Source organism: Astatotilapia calliptera, chromosome 11 (assembly GCF_964374335.1).
Source record: "Astatotilapia calliptera chromosome 11, fAstCal68.1, whole genome shotgun sequence".
Lineage (NCBI taxonomy): Eukaryota > Metazoa > Chordata > Actinopteri > Cichliformes > Cichlidae > Astatotilapia > Astatotilapia calliptera.
Genome location: NC_137432.1, coordinates 362,395 through 378,794, shown reverse-complemented (window position 1 = coordinate 378,794; position 16,400 = coordinate 362,395). Strand labels below are relative to the sequence as shown.

At 43.4% G+C, this 16,400-nt stretch overlaps 1 protein-coding gene across 3 annotated transcripts in view; it reads left to right on the top strand.

Annotated features, from left to right (window-relative positions):
* The window catches only part of LOC113032636 (NACHT, LRR and PYD domains-containing protein 3-like), a 53,398-nt gene that overhangs the window by 25,483 nt on the left and 11,515 nt on the right, over window positions 1-16,400 (top strand). The gene's annotated exons all lie outside the window — the stretch shown is intronic.

Genomic DNA, 16,400 nt, shown 5'->3' with positions numbered 1-16,400 from the left:
CTGCACAGTTACCAGCCGTCAGCTGCGTAGAAAAAGATCCTGGTGTACAAAGTAATATTAACTAAATTCTAACAACAGCTTATCAAACTTAAACGTTCTGCCGTTGTTCAGCCGCTGGTTTCCTCTTTGTGCCGCGAAGTGGGCGATAAACAAACAAGAGAGAAAAGCCGATCAGCTGATCATTGATCAGTTTCATGATTGAAGTAGCAACAGGAGAGGGAGCGGGAGAGAGAGAGAGAGGCAGTCTCTCCATATATCGGTTGTTAAGCTTAAGGCTGGAATGCTTTACTAACATTCAGAGATGAACTTACACTCTTGATTTACTTCTCTCTGGGATCACTTCCTCAGAGATGAAATGTTGGTTTGGTAGCGAGGCTCCAAATACACACAGCCGCTCTATCACGTGATGCACACTGCTGCGACGTGCTACGGTTGTGAGCCGAGTATCGCCATGTCGCAAGTTTTGTGAGATGTTTTTTTGATATTTAATGGATCGGATTACATTTTTTTATTTTTCTCCGATACCTGATCCAGTAATTTAGGTCGGTATCGGACAGATACCGATACGTAATATCGGATCGGTCCAATACCTGATCCAGTAATTTAGGTCGGTATCGGACCGATACCGATACGTAATATCGGATCGGTCCATCTGTAATCTCTGTATGTTCAATGGTGCAGCGATTTTTAAGGGAAATTTTCATCCTCCCTTTTGACCAGATTAAGATCACATCTCTGTACAGAGACAGGTCTGCATACATTTATCCTAACTTACTGCAGACACTAAAAGCAGGGATAACTTTTAGCATAGCTTTATCAAAAGATGAAAAATAAATAATTATTAAAGCTTAATAATCAGAAAGTTTTTAGAACCTGTGATACAACAACCAAATAGAAATGCTTGATGAGCTTTGGCAGGTCTGTAGAACAGACGGTAAATTTATCATGTTTGAACTAAGTGAGTGAGATGAAGAGTGATGGTGTAGATGGACTACATACACTGACTGTCATACAGCCTGACTGTGAATTTCTCTGTTAAATTTTTTTATGAAAGGGTGAGGATTTAAAAATGAATCCTGAAGACAGGTATATATGTAGAGGTGGAGGAAGTGACAAAAAAGGACCCTTTAGAGGCCAAAAGACAAAACTTAAAAATCAAGAAATCAAAGCAGACATAGGAAGCATGAAAAACAATAAGGGCTCCTTGAAGTCTCCAAATACTAAAGCTTATAGAAATGTAATATGCATTTAAGCTTGACATTAATTAGATAAGTGATGGACAGAATTTAACTTTGGTAAATAAAAATAAAACAAGCCTGAACAGCAAGGAAGAAATCATATACTTTAGGTCATCTCTCAAGCAGGAAACAAAAAGAAAACCAAATGTATTTCATTTTATGGACTCCATTTTCTTTCTTTCCTCCATCACGCCAGTGCCAAAACACTCATCACCTACATGCCTGAACAGCTTTTGCCCTTTTGCACACAGAAAATATGGCAGTCTCCTGATGCGTCTTATCATCTTTTTGCTGATGATATTCAGCTATAATACTCATTTAAGCCTTCTGAAGTTCATAAACTCTCTGCTCCAATTGAGTGTTTAACCAACATTAAACAATGGTTGAACAACAATTGCTTACAGCTAAACCCAGACAAAACAGAATCTTTGATTATTGCACCAGACCAATGCCTGATATTAAACAGCAAATCGGTGATTTAGGTTCCTCACAGAAGCGTAACCTTAGAAATCTAGGTGTTACTTTTGATGAAGCTTTTTGTTTGGGGGGAAATTTAAATGAGCTGGTAGTAAGTAAGATAGTAAGCTTTTTTTCACTTGAGGAATGTTTCAAAACTTAGATCCATCATGTCAACAAGTGAACTTGAGATGATAATCCATCCTTATGTCTCTACAAGACTCAATTACTGTAACAGCCTGTTTACTTTTCTAAACAAGAAAGGGCTAGCTCGTCTACAGCCGTTGCAGAGTGAGCGAGGCTACTGACCCGATCGATCAAGGGAGCTTATATGACTCCTGTTTTAAAGTCGCTTCATTGGCTACCAATCAGATTTAGGTTCCTTTTTAGTTTTAACCTTTAGAGTACAGGGACATGCCCCTCCCTATATTGCTGATTTGATTCATACACATACCCCTTCTCAACCTGAGGTCATCAAATCAAAACCTTTTAGTGGTCCCCCATACTCGTTTTAGAACTCAAGGGGACTGATCTTTCCAAGCTGTTGCACCCAGACTGTGGATTGCACTTCCTCTACTTCTATGGTGTCTGGACTCGGTGGAGAACTTAAAAATGCAGCTAAAGACATTTTTATTTCAAAAAGCTTTTAATTAGACAAGGGGTTATGTTGTATTTATGATGTATTTATGACTGTATTGTGTTTTCTTTCCTTTCTTGTAAAGCACTTTGTGACACGTCTGTGCAAGGGGCTATATAAATAAACTTTACTTACTTACTTATGCAAGAATGCTCTTTGTTGACTTCAGCTCACCATGCAATACAGTTATTGCCTCCACACTGATTATTAAACTTGGAATCAGCAACTCCATCTGGACTTTCTGACCAACATGTCAAGTCATGCCAAAAATGCACTACCGCCATCACCCTTACAGACAACAACCTTGGCACTCCACAGGGCTTTGTGCTGAGCCCGTTCCTCTACTCCCTTTTCACCTGTGACTGCAGACCTAGGGTATGGATCCAACTGCATCATCAAGTCTGCAGATGACAATGATGAGTCTGACTATAGGGAAGAGGTAAAGCACCTAGTTGTATGGTGTGCTGACAATAACGTGCTCCTGAATACCAGCAAACATATAAGAGCTCCTTGTGGACTTCAGGAGAGAGAAGAGAGACACCCATGCCCCTAGGGCTGTTCAATATAATGATATATAGCAGATGACGATATAAAAACGTCTATCGTTTCATATTACACTATCATTTGTTCCATGCTGTCACAAAACTGTTTACGGCAATATTGTTTCATTGTTTTGATGGTCACTGTAGTGGCTATATTAATTTCTTAACCCATTTAAGATGGCACAGCAACAAGATGCAGCGACCCAGAGTCAGAGTCGAAAGCCCGGACTTCAAACTATATACCAGTTTTAAATCATGTTGACTGGCCACGTAAAACTAGAGTTATGATAAAAAATAAATGCAATGTTTTTTGTCTGAATAATGTGTTTACAGCGGGAAGAGCAATATATACATTAAGTGAATATATACACGGGGGACACTATATGCAGTAAGTGGCATTGTGTGCAGCAAGTGGATGAATTCTCTACATTAAATGAATTAAATAAGAATACACTATCTGAACATTTTACAAAATAGACAATCTGAACATATTAAAATTTTTAAAAAATTGAAATGTACATTGTGCCGGTGGGTTCAGACTGTCTAGAAGAGAGTCCTGTCTCAGTCACTTATGGATGCTGTGAGATGGCGGGTGTGTGAGTGTGGGGGGAGGGCTTGTTATGGTTTAGGGCCCGGATGGCTTGGGGATAGAAGCTCCTCTTGAGTCTCTCTGTCCTTGCCCGGAGGATGCGGAACCTTCTACCAGATTGCAGAAGTTGGAACAGTTTGTTGTCAGGATGGGACGGGTCCTTCAGTATCTGCGCTGCTCTAGTCCGGCATCTCCTGGTGTAGGTGTCCTGAAGCGGGGGGAGAGCAATCCTGCAGCAGCGTTCTGCTGTACGGATCACTCTCTGGAGAGCTTTTTGGTCCTTCACACAGCTGTTCCCAAACCACGATGTCATGTTCTGTGTGAGGATGCTCTCCACAGCACCTGCATAGAAAGTCCTGAGGATCGCTGGCAAGGCCCTGAACTTCCTCAGTTGTCGTAGGTGGTACAGGCGCTGCCTAGCCTTTTAGGTCTGGACCTGAATGTGGGCAGCCCATGTCAGGTCTGAGGAGATGTGGACACCAAGATACTTGAAGGACTGCACCCTCTCCACTGGAGTTCCCTTGATGATAATGGGCTTGTAGTCTCTGTGCTGACTCCTTCTGAAGTCCACCACCAGCTCCTTGGTCTTGCCAACGTTCAGCTGGAGATGGTTATCCTGGCACCATGATGCCAGATTCTTCACTTCGTCAATGTAGGCCGCCTCATCGCTGTTGGAGATGGCACCTGTTACCTGGTTCTTATTTGAGAAGAGACATACGACTGAAAGTCCATAGTGGGTCAACACAAATGATTTTATTAAAACGCATATATGTGGTGAAGATGGGCTCTGCAAAACATCAGCCTCGATCTCCCCCGAACAATAGGTGGGTGTGATATTTATACTTATGATGACCAGTAACTCGCGTCACCGCAGATGAAAAACAACATGCATGTTCCAGTAATTCTATCTCAGGAGATATTCTAAAAAAGAACAGCTACTTCCTTTGTTCCTCCAGATGCTTCCTGTTATTACACTCTTCTGGGCTTATCAGAACTAAACTGTCACGTATGCAGGTACACAACATTTGCAGTCAGTTCACTCAGGCAGACTATGTGTCTGTGTTTTAACCTCAGTACATGACCCCCCTCTACGTCATCTGTTACCAGGCAAACATCCATAGCACAGGGCACACGGCCTTTATTTCATCTCTTAAACAATCATGTATAATATGTGTTAAATTGTATATATAGGCAATTCTTTCAGCTTGAACTTTGCTCCATTGATCAGTCGAACTCGCGCCTGCTGTAGCTTCAAACCATTAATTAACTTCAACCCTTTAATAAGCACAAAAAGGCAATATATGTGTATATAAGATTATAATGTAGTTATACTAACACCTGAAATACAGACTTTAATATAACATCATCAGTTTCAATAAATGTGTCAATGAAATGATAATAATGATAAATCATAAGTGATGCAACAGTAATAATAATGAATAGTAAAATAATATTTCATCCCGACACACCCAACACCACTGTGTCGTCAGCAAACTTCACAATGGTGTTGGAGCCATGGGTGGCCACGCAGTCTGAAGTGTAGAGGGAGTAGAGCAGTGGTGAGAGGACACATCCCTGAGGTGCTCCTGTGTTGATGGTGATGCTGTTAGAGACGCATCTACTTAATTCGTGGCTGTGGCATGCTGGCTAACGTGGTTTTAACTTGGCTGTGTGAACAAATGGAGAAACTATGATTCCCCTTTTAACCATACAATGGATATGCCTACTGTTGCTTGGTTTTATCATTGGACTATGCAGTGTTTTTTATAGCCATATTAAAGGCTCGGACCTTTATGCAAATGACGGAATGCACTATTCAAAATTGGAACTGCTACATCTTAACACAAGGACTCGGCTGCCTCCCCAAACTTATGCGCGCTGTGTTGCTTTGGGGATAGCTCGCTGTCCACGCTATATTCACCGGGGCTGCCGTCATAATCTGCATGTGTATAATCATCCTGTGGGAAACGGACTTTCTCACCAAATACCATCTATTTGGTCAGCTTTCCGTCGTAACCCAACTAGACTGGACAGGAAAAAAAAGAGGTGCCAACATCACCAATTTTCAGCATCTGGAATTTGTACCATCTGGTGCTGTCACACATTCAGTCTTGGATTCTTCACCACTTAAATTGGCATTAATCAATGCAAGGTCCGTGGTGAACAAGACTTTCATATACCGTGACCTGTTTGTTTCTCATGGCTTGGACTTTCTCTTTATTACTGAAACTTGGCTAACTACTGATGATCTAGCTGCTTTTGTGGAATTCACTCCTGAAAACTGTAACTTCCTTAACACACCTAGGACCTGCCGTCATGGAGGAGGCTTAGCAACAGTTTTCAGAGATCACTTTAAATGCAGAATACTACCCAGAAGTGTCTACACCAGTTTTGAACTGCAACTGTTTATGCTGGATCTGTCCTCTCCTGTACTCTGTGCTCTAGTTTATAGGCCTCCTCACCTTAACAAAGACTTCATTAAGGAATTTTCGGATTTTCTATCTGTGACATTACCAACCACTGATAGGCTTCTAATCCTTGGCGACTTCAATATCCATATGTGTTGCCCCTCTAAACCTTTGGTTAGGGAGTTTTTACAACTCTTGGACTCATTTAATCTGACCCAGTCTGTCAACGGCCCTACACACAAGCAGGGCCACACTCTTGACCTCATCTTGTCATCTGGGCTCTCAGTGATCGGCGTTGAAGTGATTGATGTGTGTCCGTCTGACCATAATTTCATTTTGTTTAATGTTCCAATTCCTCACTCATCCCCCAAACAAACCCAGGCCCCCTCTCTTATATGCCCTATAACACCTGAAACTGCTCCCCAATTCTCAGCTGTCTTCACTGCTGCATTTAAGTTACTTGAAGACGTTTCACCTCTCATCCGAGAAGCTTTTTCAGTTCTAAGGTCAAATGGTGGAGAGTCCCAGATATAAACCTAGTGGGAGTGACCCCCCACAGAGGGACAAAAGGACCCCCTGATGATCCTCTAATCGCCTGAGCCAAGGTGTGAAACTGGGTGTGGGTCCCAATCAGCCAGAGTTTTCGGGTGAGTTCACCATAGATGCCCTCTAGATCAAGATCAGCCAGACCCTGCAGGAACTGGAAATCCTTCTACCCTCTCCAATCTTAGAAGAGGTTTACAAGTTTGTGGACAAGGCTCAGCGGGCCCAACACTATAAAGGAAAAGAAAGACAACGCAGGAAATTTCACACCTTGCTTTCAAAAACACACACTCCTCATCCTGAACCTACACAACCCAGAGAAGAAAACACACCTGCACAGACTGGGATGTATTCAAGGTGCAGGACACTGACAATCGTGTCGCATTGGACAGTTACACCTCCACTGTCTTGGACTACATCTGTTTCTGTGCGGACAATGTAACAACTTGGAAACGATTCCGTGTGTTCCCTAATAATCCACCCTGGATGACACACGGAGTTCAACAACTTATTCGAACAAGGAACAATGCTTTCAAATCCGGGGACCAGGAGGCATACAGTGCTGCCAGGGCCAACCTGAGAAGAGGCATCAAGACTGCCAAGCAGCAGCACAGGAGGCGTATCGAGGCCAGGTTTGAGAACAACACAAACCCAAGGCAGGTCTGGGAGGGCATCAGGGCTATCACGGACTACAAAAGAAGAACACCATCACCCTCAGCCAACAGTTCTACTCTGGCTGAGGATCTAAATCTCTTTTATGCCCGTTTTGACAGGGAGAACACCGACCCTGTCCTGTCCCCTCTCCCCTCAACCGACCCTGCTCCGGTCCTGAGCACTCATGAGCTGAGGCGTGTGTTCCGGAGCATTAACACCAGGAAGGCGGCCGGGCCGGATGGAGTGCTGGGCCGGGTGCTAAAAGACTGTGCTGCGGACCTGGCGGACGTCTTCACCTCTATATATAACACCCCGTTGTCCTGTTCACTGGTACCATCCTGTTTCAAAGCAGCAACCATCGTTCCCATCCCAAAACAGTCAAATGTCACATGTCTGAACGATTTCAGACCTGTGGCACTCACCCCCATTCCCGCCAAATGCCTGGAGAGACTGGTCATTAAACACATCAGAGCTGCTTTTCCACCATCCCTGGACTCGCACCAGTTTGCATACAGGGAGAACCGGTCAACCGAGGATGCGATCGCCACAGTGCTGCACACATTACTGAAGCACTTGGAACACAGGAACACCTATGCACGGCTCCTCTTTGTAGACTACAGCTCGGCTTTTAATACCATCCGGCCATACAAACTCCGTCCCAAACTCCACCAACTGGGACTTAACTCCTCTCTGTGCAACTGGATTGTGGACTTCCTCACTAACCGTAGACAGAGTGTCAGAGTGGGTAAGAACACCTCTTCCACCCTTGTGGTCAACACCGGTGCCCCTCAGGGGTGTGTTCTGAGCCCTCTGCTATACACTCTCTTCACCCATGACTGTATTTCCTCCTGCGCGTCCAATCTCATTGTTAAGTTTGCAGATGACACTACAGTGCTCGGACTTATATCCAACAATGATGAGACAAACTATAGGACAGAGGTGCAACAACTAGAGTCATGGTGCCACGACAATAACTTGGTCTTAAACACCAAAAAGACCAAGGAGATCATTGTAGATTTCCGGAAGAGGGGCCATAACAACCATCTGCCTCTCTTCATTGGCAGTGAGGCGGTGGAGAGGGTGAGCAGTTTTAAATTCTTGGGGGTAACTGTGACCGAGGACCTGTCCTGGGGCAACCATATCACCTCAGTTGTACGGAAGGCCCAACAGCGCCTCTACTACCTGAGGAGACTGCGGAGCGCACACATTCCCAGATCTCTGATGTTGAACTTCTACAACTGTGCCATCAGCAGCGTTCTGACGTATGGATTTCTAGTGTGGTTCCCCAGCTGCACCAAGGCCGACCAGCAAGCACTCCAGCGGGTGGTGAAAGAAGCTGGCAGAATTATTGGAACAAGTCTGCCAGAGATCAGTAATATCTTCCCCACTCGCTGTCTGAGGAGGGTGCACAGTATCCTGCGGGACCAACATCACCCTGCGCGCCACCTTTTCCATCTGCTGCCCTCAGGGAGAAGGTACAGGTCTATACAGGCCAGAACATCCAGACTGGCCAACAGCCTGTATCCACAGGCTGTGAGGCTCCTGAACTCTCTGCCCCCCTCTCACGGACAATAACCATATCCAACTTCTTAATAGCAATGAACTGGTCTGCATTGGTGCATCATATCTTTATTCTCTTCCCCCTCCTGCCCCCCCCCTCTTTCTTAAATAGATAACTATCATATCTGATATCATATCTCACAGTACAATAATATTGAATGGGTTGCATTGTTGTATTTTGTCATGTTTCTCAGGTCTTTGTCTGAATTTCTACGAACATTATTGCTAAGGATTGTCTTATTGCATTGGAGTCACACTGGGTTAAATATGTACACTTGGGTTTTAAGGGGTATTTATTATTTTCTTCTTTTTTTGGGGTTGTATGGAAGCCCCAAACGCAATTTCATTGTTCTTGACAATGACAATAAATAAATAAATACTAAATACTAAATACTAAAATACACCTGAAGACAGTCAGGAGAAATGGGTTAAGAACTTTTCAGACAGAATTCTCACTGAACCTGAAAAGAGAGTATTAGCCAAAGGACTCAATTTTGCCATTTCTCCACAACAGTTTCCCATAGTGGACCTCATCACAGCCACAGAATCTGCCATACGGATTAATAAATTATCACAGACAGAAGCAGAGCAAATCAGGATGAAAGTCTCAGCCACGCTCTCCAGTGCCAAAGTCCCTCCATCCAACCTCACAATACAGGAAAAGAAGGCCGTCGCTTCCCTGAGCAAAGACCACAACATCACTGTTTTACCAGCTGATAAGGGAAGATGCACCGTGGTCCTAAACACTACAGATTACCATACAAAGATCACTACTCTCCTCAGTGACAACAATACCTACGAAGCCTTAAAGCGAGACCCCACAAGCAGCTACAAAAAGAAAGTTATAGCTTGCCTTCAAGACTTTGAAAAGGACAAAATTATTGACCGCCTTACATATCACCGCCTTTACCCAGGGGATGCCATACCCTACATCTACGGACTTCCTAAAATCCACAAGGAAGCTGTCCCACTCAGACCCATAGTCAGTAGCATAAACTCAGCCACTTATAACATTGCTAAACACCTTGCTACCATCCTTGCTCCTCTCGTGGGGAACACCCCACACCACATCAAGAACTCCACCGACTTCACCGGCAAGGTCCAGAAACTTACCCTGGATCCAGATGAAACCATGGTGTCCTTTGATGTAGTCTTTCTCTTCACCTGCATACCCACCACAGAGGCCGTGGAGACGGTCAGAAAACGACTACAAGAAGACAGCTCCTTGGAGGACAGGACCAACTTCACACCCGATCAGATTTGCACACTGTTAGACCTCTGCCTCACCACTACATATTTCAAATACAACGAAGGCTTTTACAGACAAAAACATGGCTGTGCCATGGGCTCCCCCGTGTCACCTATTGTAGCCAACCTTTACATGGAGGAAGTGGAAAGGAAGGCTCTTGGCTCTTTCAAAGGAAGAGTACCCAGCCACTGGTACAGATATGTGGACGACACCTGGGTCAAGATCAAGACACAAGAAGTGGAATCCTTCACTGCGCACATGGACGCTGTGGATAAAAACATCAAGTTCATCAGGGAAGACACAAAGGACAACTGTTTGCCTTTCCTGGACTGCGCTGTGCACATTGAGGAGAACGGCAACCTCAACATCGAGGTTTACCGGAAGCCCACACACACGGACCAGTACCTCCTCTTTGACTCCCATCACCCTCTGGAACACAAACTTGGAGTAATTAGGACCCTACACCACCGGGCAGAACATGTTCCCTCTAAGCCTGAAGGTAAAAAGAAGGAACACACACATGTAAAGGAAGCACTCAAAACGTGCGGCTATCCTAAATGGGCGTTCTTAAAGTCAGCAAAGAGGCACAGAAAAGAAGACCAGACACCAGCGAGGGAGGATAAGAAGGACAGACGCAACAACATTGTCATCCCCTATGTAGCCGGTGTATCAGAAAAACTCAGGAGGGTTTTCTCCAAGCATGACATCCCGGTGCATTTCAGACCCAGCAACACGCTCAGACAAAAACTGGTTCACCCGAAAGACAAAACTCCAAAACACAGACTTAACAATGTGGTGTATGCTGTACAGTGCAGCGAGGAATGCTCAGACCTCTACATTGGAGAGACCAAACAGCCACTTCACAAGCGCATGGCACAACACAGAAGAGCCACCTCCACAGGACAAGACTCAGCAGTCCATCTGCATCTTAAGGATAAAGGACACTCCTTCGAGGATGCCAATGTTCACATTTTGGGCAGAGAGGACAGATGGTTTGAAAGAGGAGTGAAAGAAGCCATCTATGTCCACTGTGAGCGACCAACTTTGAACAGAGGCGGTGGTTTACGACACCAACTGTCTGCCATCTATAATCCAGTTTTGAGATCCCTTCCCAGACGCCTTAACGCCCACTCACATCCTGGGCCATCTGATCTCAGGAATTCGCATGTTAAGGTGGGGCCAGGTTTCACAATGAACTCACCCGAAACTCCAGTTTCACACCTTGGCTCAGGCGATTAGAGGATCATCAGGGGGTCCTTTTGTCCCTCTGTGGGGGGTCACTCCCACTAGGTTTATATCTGGGACTCTCCACCATTTGACCTTAGAACTGAAGAAGCTTCTCGGATGAGAGGTGAAACATCTTCAAGTAACTTAAAGAAGTCCAGACGCTTTTCTTTGCAAGCTCCTTTGACTTCCACACTAGAAGTATTTCTCCAGTCTTGGAAAGACTCATTGTCTGTTTTTCATTGTGCTGATAAACTTTTTTCTGACTTTAAGGTTATTTCCCTGTCTGGATTAACTAAAATTGTAAACGCAGCTCGATGTACAACCTGTTTTTTGGATCCTCTACCAGCCTGGGCTATAAAGGAACTGTGGTCAAGGTCAAGGTCAAATTTATTTATATAGCACATTTCAAACAGCCGATGCTGCACAAAGTGCTTAACAATATAAAAATGGCATTAAAAAGCAACAATGTAATACAATAATAACAATAAAAAACAATAATAGGACAATAAAAGAATTCAAACAATAACTAAAACTAATTCAAATAAGACCAAAATGCTTCGGTCATAGTGTGTTAAAAGCCAGGCATAGAAATGTGTCTTTAGTAATGATTTTAATTGCTCAAGTGTTTGTGCAGATCTAATATTTAAGGGGAGACTATTCCAAAGTCTGGGACCTGCCACAGAGAAGGATCTATCACCACGGGTTTGAGATAAGTCCGTGGGATTGACAGCATTAGTTTTGAGCTAGACCTCATGGTTTTTCCTGGAGCATAGGCAGAGAGGAGCTCAGACCGGTAAGGAGGTGCTCGGGCATTAAGTGACTTAAAAATAAAAAGTGAAAGTTTAAATTGGATCCTGTAGATCCTGCCAGTTAACAGGCGAGCAGCTGCATTTTGAACCATCTGAAGACGATGGATGGTGGCCTGATCTAGACCATAATACAATGAATTGCAGTAGTCCAACCTGCAAGTAAGAAAAAAGACGTTAGTCGGGAGGTATGGCTTTACCTTGGCCAGCTGTCTTAACTGAAAGAAGCAGGACTGAACTACTGCACTCACCTATTCAATTTAAAAGAACCATCAATGTAGACACCGAGGTTTTTTACATTAAGAGGAAAGGGCGCCCAGAGTGCTGTTGATATGATTAAAGTTGCCAAAAATGACAACCTCAGTTTTATTTTCATTTAGCTTTAAAAAATTTAATGACAACCACTGTTTGACATCGTCAGCGTAATGAGAGCTGCGGATGGTCTGACCCTGCTTTTAAAGGTAGATAAATCTGCCAATCATCAGCAAAACAGTGAAATGAAATGCTGTACCGCGAGAAGATGGAGCCCAATGGCAACAAATAGAGTGCGAACAGGGCAGGACCCAAAATAGAGCCTTGAGGTACACCGTATTAAAGAGGGGCTATTTTGGAGTTGTGAGGGCCCATATTGACATGAAAAGACCTTTCTGACAAATAGGACCGAAACCACTGTAGGGCAGATCCTTTTAGGACAGCATGAAATTCTAGCTGTGATAACAGGATGTCATGGTCGACTGTCTCAAAATCTGCTGACAAGTCCAACAATAAAAGGGCAGCAGGGCTGCCAGAGTCCAGAGTTAAAAGAATATCGTTAAAAACCCTTAAAAGTGCCGTCTCAGTGCTATGTAGTGATTTAAAACCAGATTGAAATTTTTCAGAGATCATATTAAAATCAAGGTGGGCCTGCAACTGTAGGTAGGTAGACCACTTTCTCCAAGACTTTAGATCAGGGGTGTCCAAACTTTTTGCAAAGAGGGCCAAATTTTATAAAGTGAAGATGCCTGGGGGCCAATGGTTCCTTTTGACTTTTTTTTTCCATAACAAAGTTACAGTACATGAAAAAATAATGAAGAACAATTTTAATAGTCACAATTACCTTTATTTTTAAAATAGAAATGTACCTAAATAAAAGACACTCAGGCAAGCATTTACAACTCTAAAGACACAATTCCGCCTTTCATTTATATCTGGAGAGTCAGACAACAGTGAACAAACTGTATAGAATACCCTAAATTTCCATGAGTTTGCAATATCTTTGCCTAATGAACATTTAAACAGGAGTTATAAGTAATGAAAAGTGTTCTGTTATCAATAAAGTTTTTTTTAAGTGAATTTTGCCCTTGACTTTTACAAGACCTTTCAGGAAGCCAAAGTTTTTCACATCTACTGCACAACTGGAAGTTCACTTGCCGCAAGAAATAAACACATTTGTAAATTTACACAATATGTACACAACACACTCAACTATGAATTAAGAGCATAACATCAACAGTTAAAACCAAATCTTAAGAGTTTTAGAAAATACGTTTCCTTTTGTGGATTGCATTAGCATGCTTTATGCTTTTTACTGTTCAGGAACACATGACTAATGCAGGGATGTCACTCCTGGAGGCCTGCTCTTCATTTGATTCAACTGTGCTAAACCAGAAATAACTAAAACATGCATAGCAGCTCTCCAGTACAGAATTTGGACATCCCTGGACTAATGAGAGGGGTGATACTGAGATCTAGATTTTAGTAAAGCAATTAGGTCTGATTTGAGGGCAGTGGTTGAGATGCGTAAAATATCACGCAAGTGGGAGTCACTCATCCTTGATCTCAATCGGTTCTTGTTTAAGTTCATGACAGAGAATGTTTGCTCACACAAATATGTGGAACCAAATAAGCTCAGCATTTTCTTAGCAAGAGATCGCACTTCAGGAAACCTGTCTTTGTCTAGCTGCCGATAAAAGTCAACAAAAGAACACTGCCGGTGTTTTCCACTCATCGTCACACTGCAGCTCAATGAGCTCCAGCTGAAGCTGCGGAGGAGCATCATCAGGGTCCACGGAGAAGGGAGATGAGAAAAGCAGCATGTCTTTTTCAATAGCTGCAAAGTCCTGAAAGCGTTTATTAAATTCTCCAGAAAGAGACGCAATAGCTGTTGCGTACCTCTTCATTTGGACATTAATGTCCACTGGGAAACTGTCAATAACCTCTTTCAAAGCTGGGAAGTGTGCAGTACAGGGCTCTGTTAGGGACAAGTGTCTTTGGAAAAGTTGCAGTTTGGTTCCAAAGGCCTTGATGTGAGCGTATAGTTGGCTCACCACTGCGTCTTTTCCTTGAAGATTAACATTCAGCGCATTCAGATGCTTCGTAATGTCAACCAAAAAAGCCAAATTTGCCAGCCATACAGGATCAGACAGTTCTTCCATTGGTTGTCCCTTCTCATCTAAAAACTGTCTGATTTCCTCTCTGAGAGAGAAAAATTGCTGTAGTGCAGACCCCCGACTTAGCCACCTCACATCATTGTAATAAATTAAGCTACCATATTCAGCCTGGATGTCGTGAAGAAACTGCTTAAACTGTCGGTGGTACAGAGCTTTAGAGCGAATACAGTTGACTGTCTTTGCTACGGGTTTCATAACATCATCAAATTTGAGATGTTTGGCACAGAGAGCCTGCTGATGAATGATACAGTGAAGTTTAACAGCGTTACCTGCTTCTTTGCTGACTTTATTGCAGATCAGTGTGGACAATCCGCTTCGCTCACCAGCCATGGCAGGTGCACCATCAGTAATGATCCCAGAAACTTTACTCCATGGTAGTTTCATATCATCAACAGCTTCACAAACAGAAGCCAATTCTCTGCTTTGACCCTTAAGGCTTTTGAGATCCAGCAGCTCGTCTGTCACGTTCATCTTGTCGTCGACTCCTCGTAAATAAATCAGCAGTTGCGCGGTATATCCTCACCTCTTCGTGCCACAGTGATGCGTGCCAAGCAAGCATTCAGAAATTCTTGCTTCTTCTCGGGGCAAATGTTCTCCGCCATTTTCATGACACAGTCTTTGACAAACATACATTCAGTGAAAGGTTTGCCATGTTTAGCTATTAACATAGCCACTTCGTAGCTGGCTTTCGTGATATTTTCATGTGTCTCACAGGCCCGCGTGAAAAATCGCTGTTGCAAAGCCAGAGCAGCTTGGAGTTGCTTTACTTTTTCAGCGCGCTCACTCCCTGTTAGCTTGTTATATGCTGCAACATATAACAAGCTAACATGTTTAGTCTCGTAGTGTCTCCTAATGTTAAAATCCTTAAACAAGGCAACAGTCTCTTTACAAATCAGGCAAACACAATTGCCTCGAATTTCAGTTAAAAAATACTGCAATTCCCACCGCACCATCAACCTTTCTCTTTTTTTGTACAGTCGCTGATAGGTTTGTAGCATAAACCATATTGGTTGGAACGTTAAGGACAATTTAATTACACAGCAAAGCAAGACACGAGTAGGCAAAGATCTTTATGTTTCTCGTGCACGGGAGAGAACTGGACAAACGCCGTTCCTTCGCTTGACCCCAGTTGCTCTCATCTGCTCCCCCGTAACACTGCTCTTTTATTGAGGTTACATGAATATACATAGGTTCATTAACATACGACGTATACATACACACAAAGAGTACCTTGCCTGTGTGTTGTGTAAGTGTGTGTTTGTGTGTGTGTGTGTGTGTGTGTGTGTGTGTGTGTGTGTGTGTGTGTGGGGGGGGGGGGGGGGTCAGAGTGTGACCCCATAAACAACTTCCCTAACCCTGCTGGTTTGGAAGTCCAACAGTTCATCTAAACAAAAGGCACTTAGCCTAAAACAGATATAGACACGTTTATCCTACCATAAAACAATAAGAGAAGGTACGCCCTCTCCCATGCTCCCAGAATATGGGTGTGAATGCCAGAACACTCTGGAATGCACACCAAGCCTATGCAGACTGCCAAAGATCACACATCCTATCACTACACAATCGATTATACACCGCTAAGCATATATGGTTAAATATTTCTAAGCATAAATGACAATAAACAATATAAATCTAACAGTCGCCATGGCAGAAATGAGCAGAGAAGGGCGGGCTCGCAGCACAGGTGCAAGTAGCAGAAAAAATGTGCAGCCACCATGTGGTGAAAAAAGGAATTACACCTCTAAAGCCAGGATTTATTTATTCAGACTTGGAAAGTGAGCCATAAATTATACATAATTAGACTGAAGCTGTGGGCCACATGAAATCTGCCCGCAGGCCAATCACGGCCCGGACTTTGGACATGCCTGCTTTAGATAGAAAAGGAAGCTTTGAGATAGGCCTGTAGTTGGACAGAACAGTTGGGTCCAGGTTTTTTAAGAAGAAGCTCAACTATAGCTTGTTTAAAGCATGATGGGACGCAGGGACATATTAATTAATCTCAGGATAAAAGGCCCAACAGTATTAAAAGTGCTTTTAAGCAAGCTTGGAAGGAGACAATCAG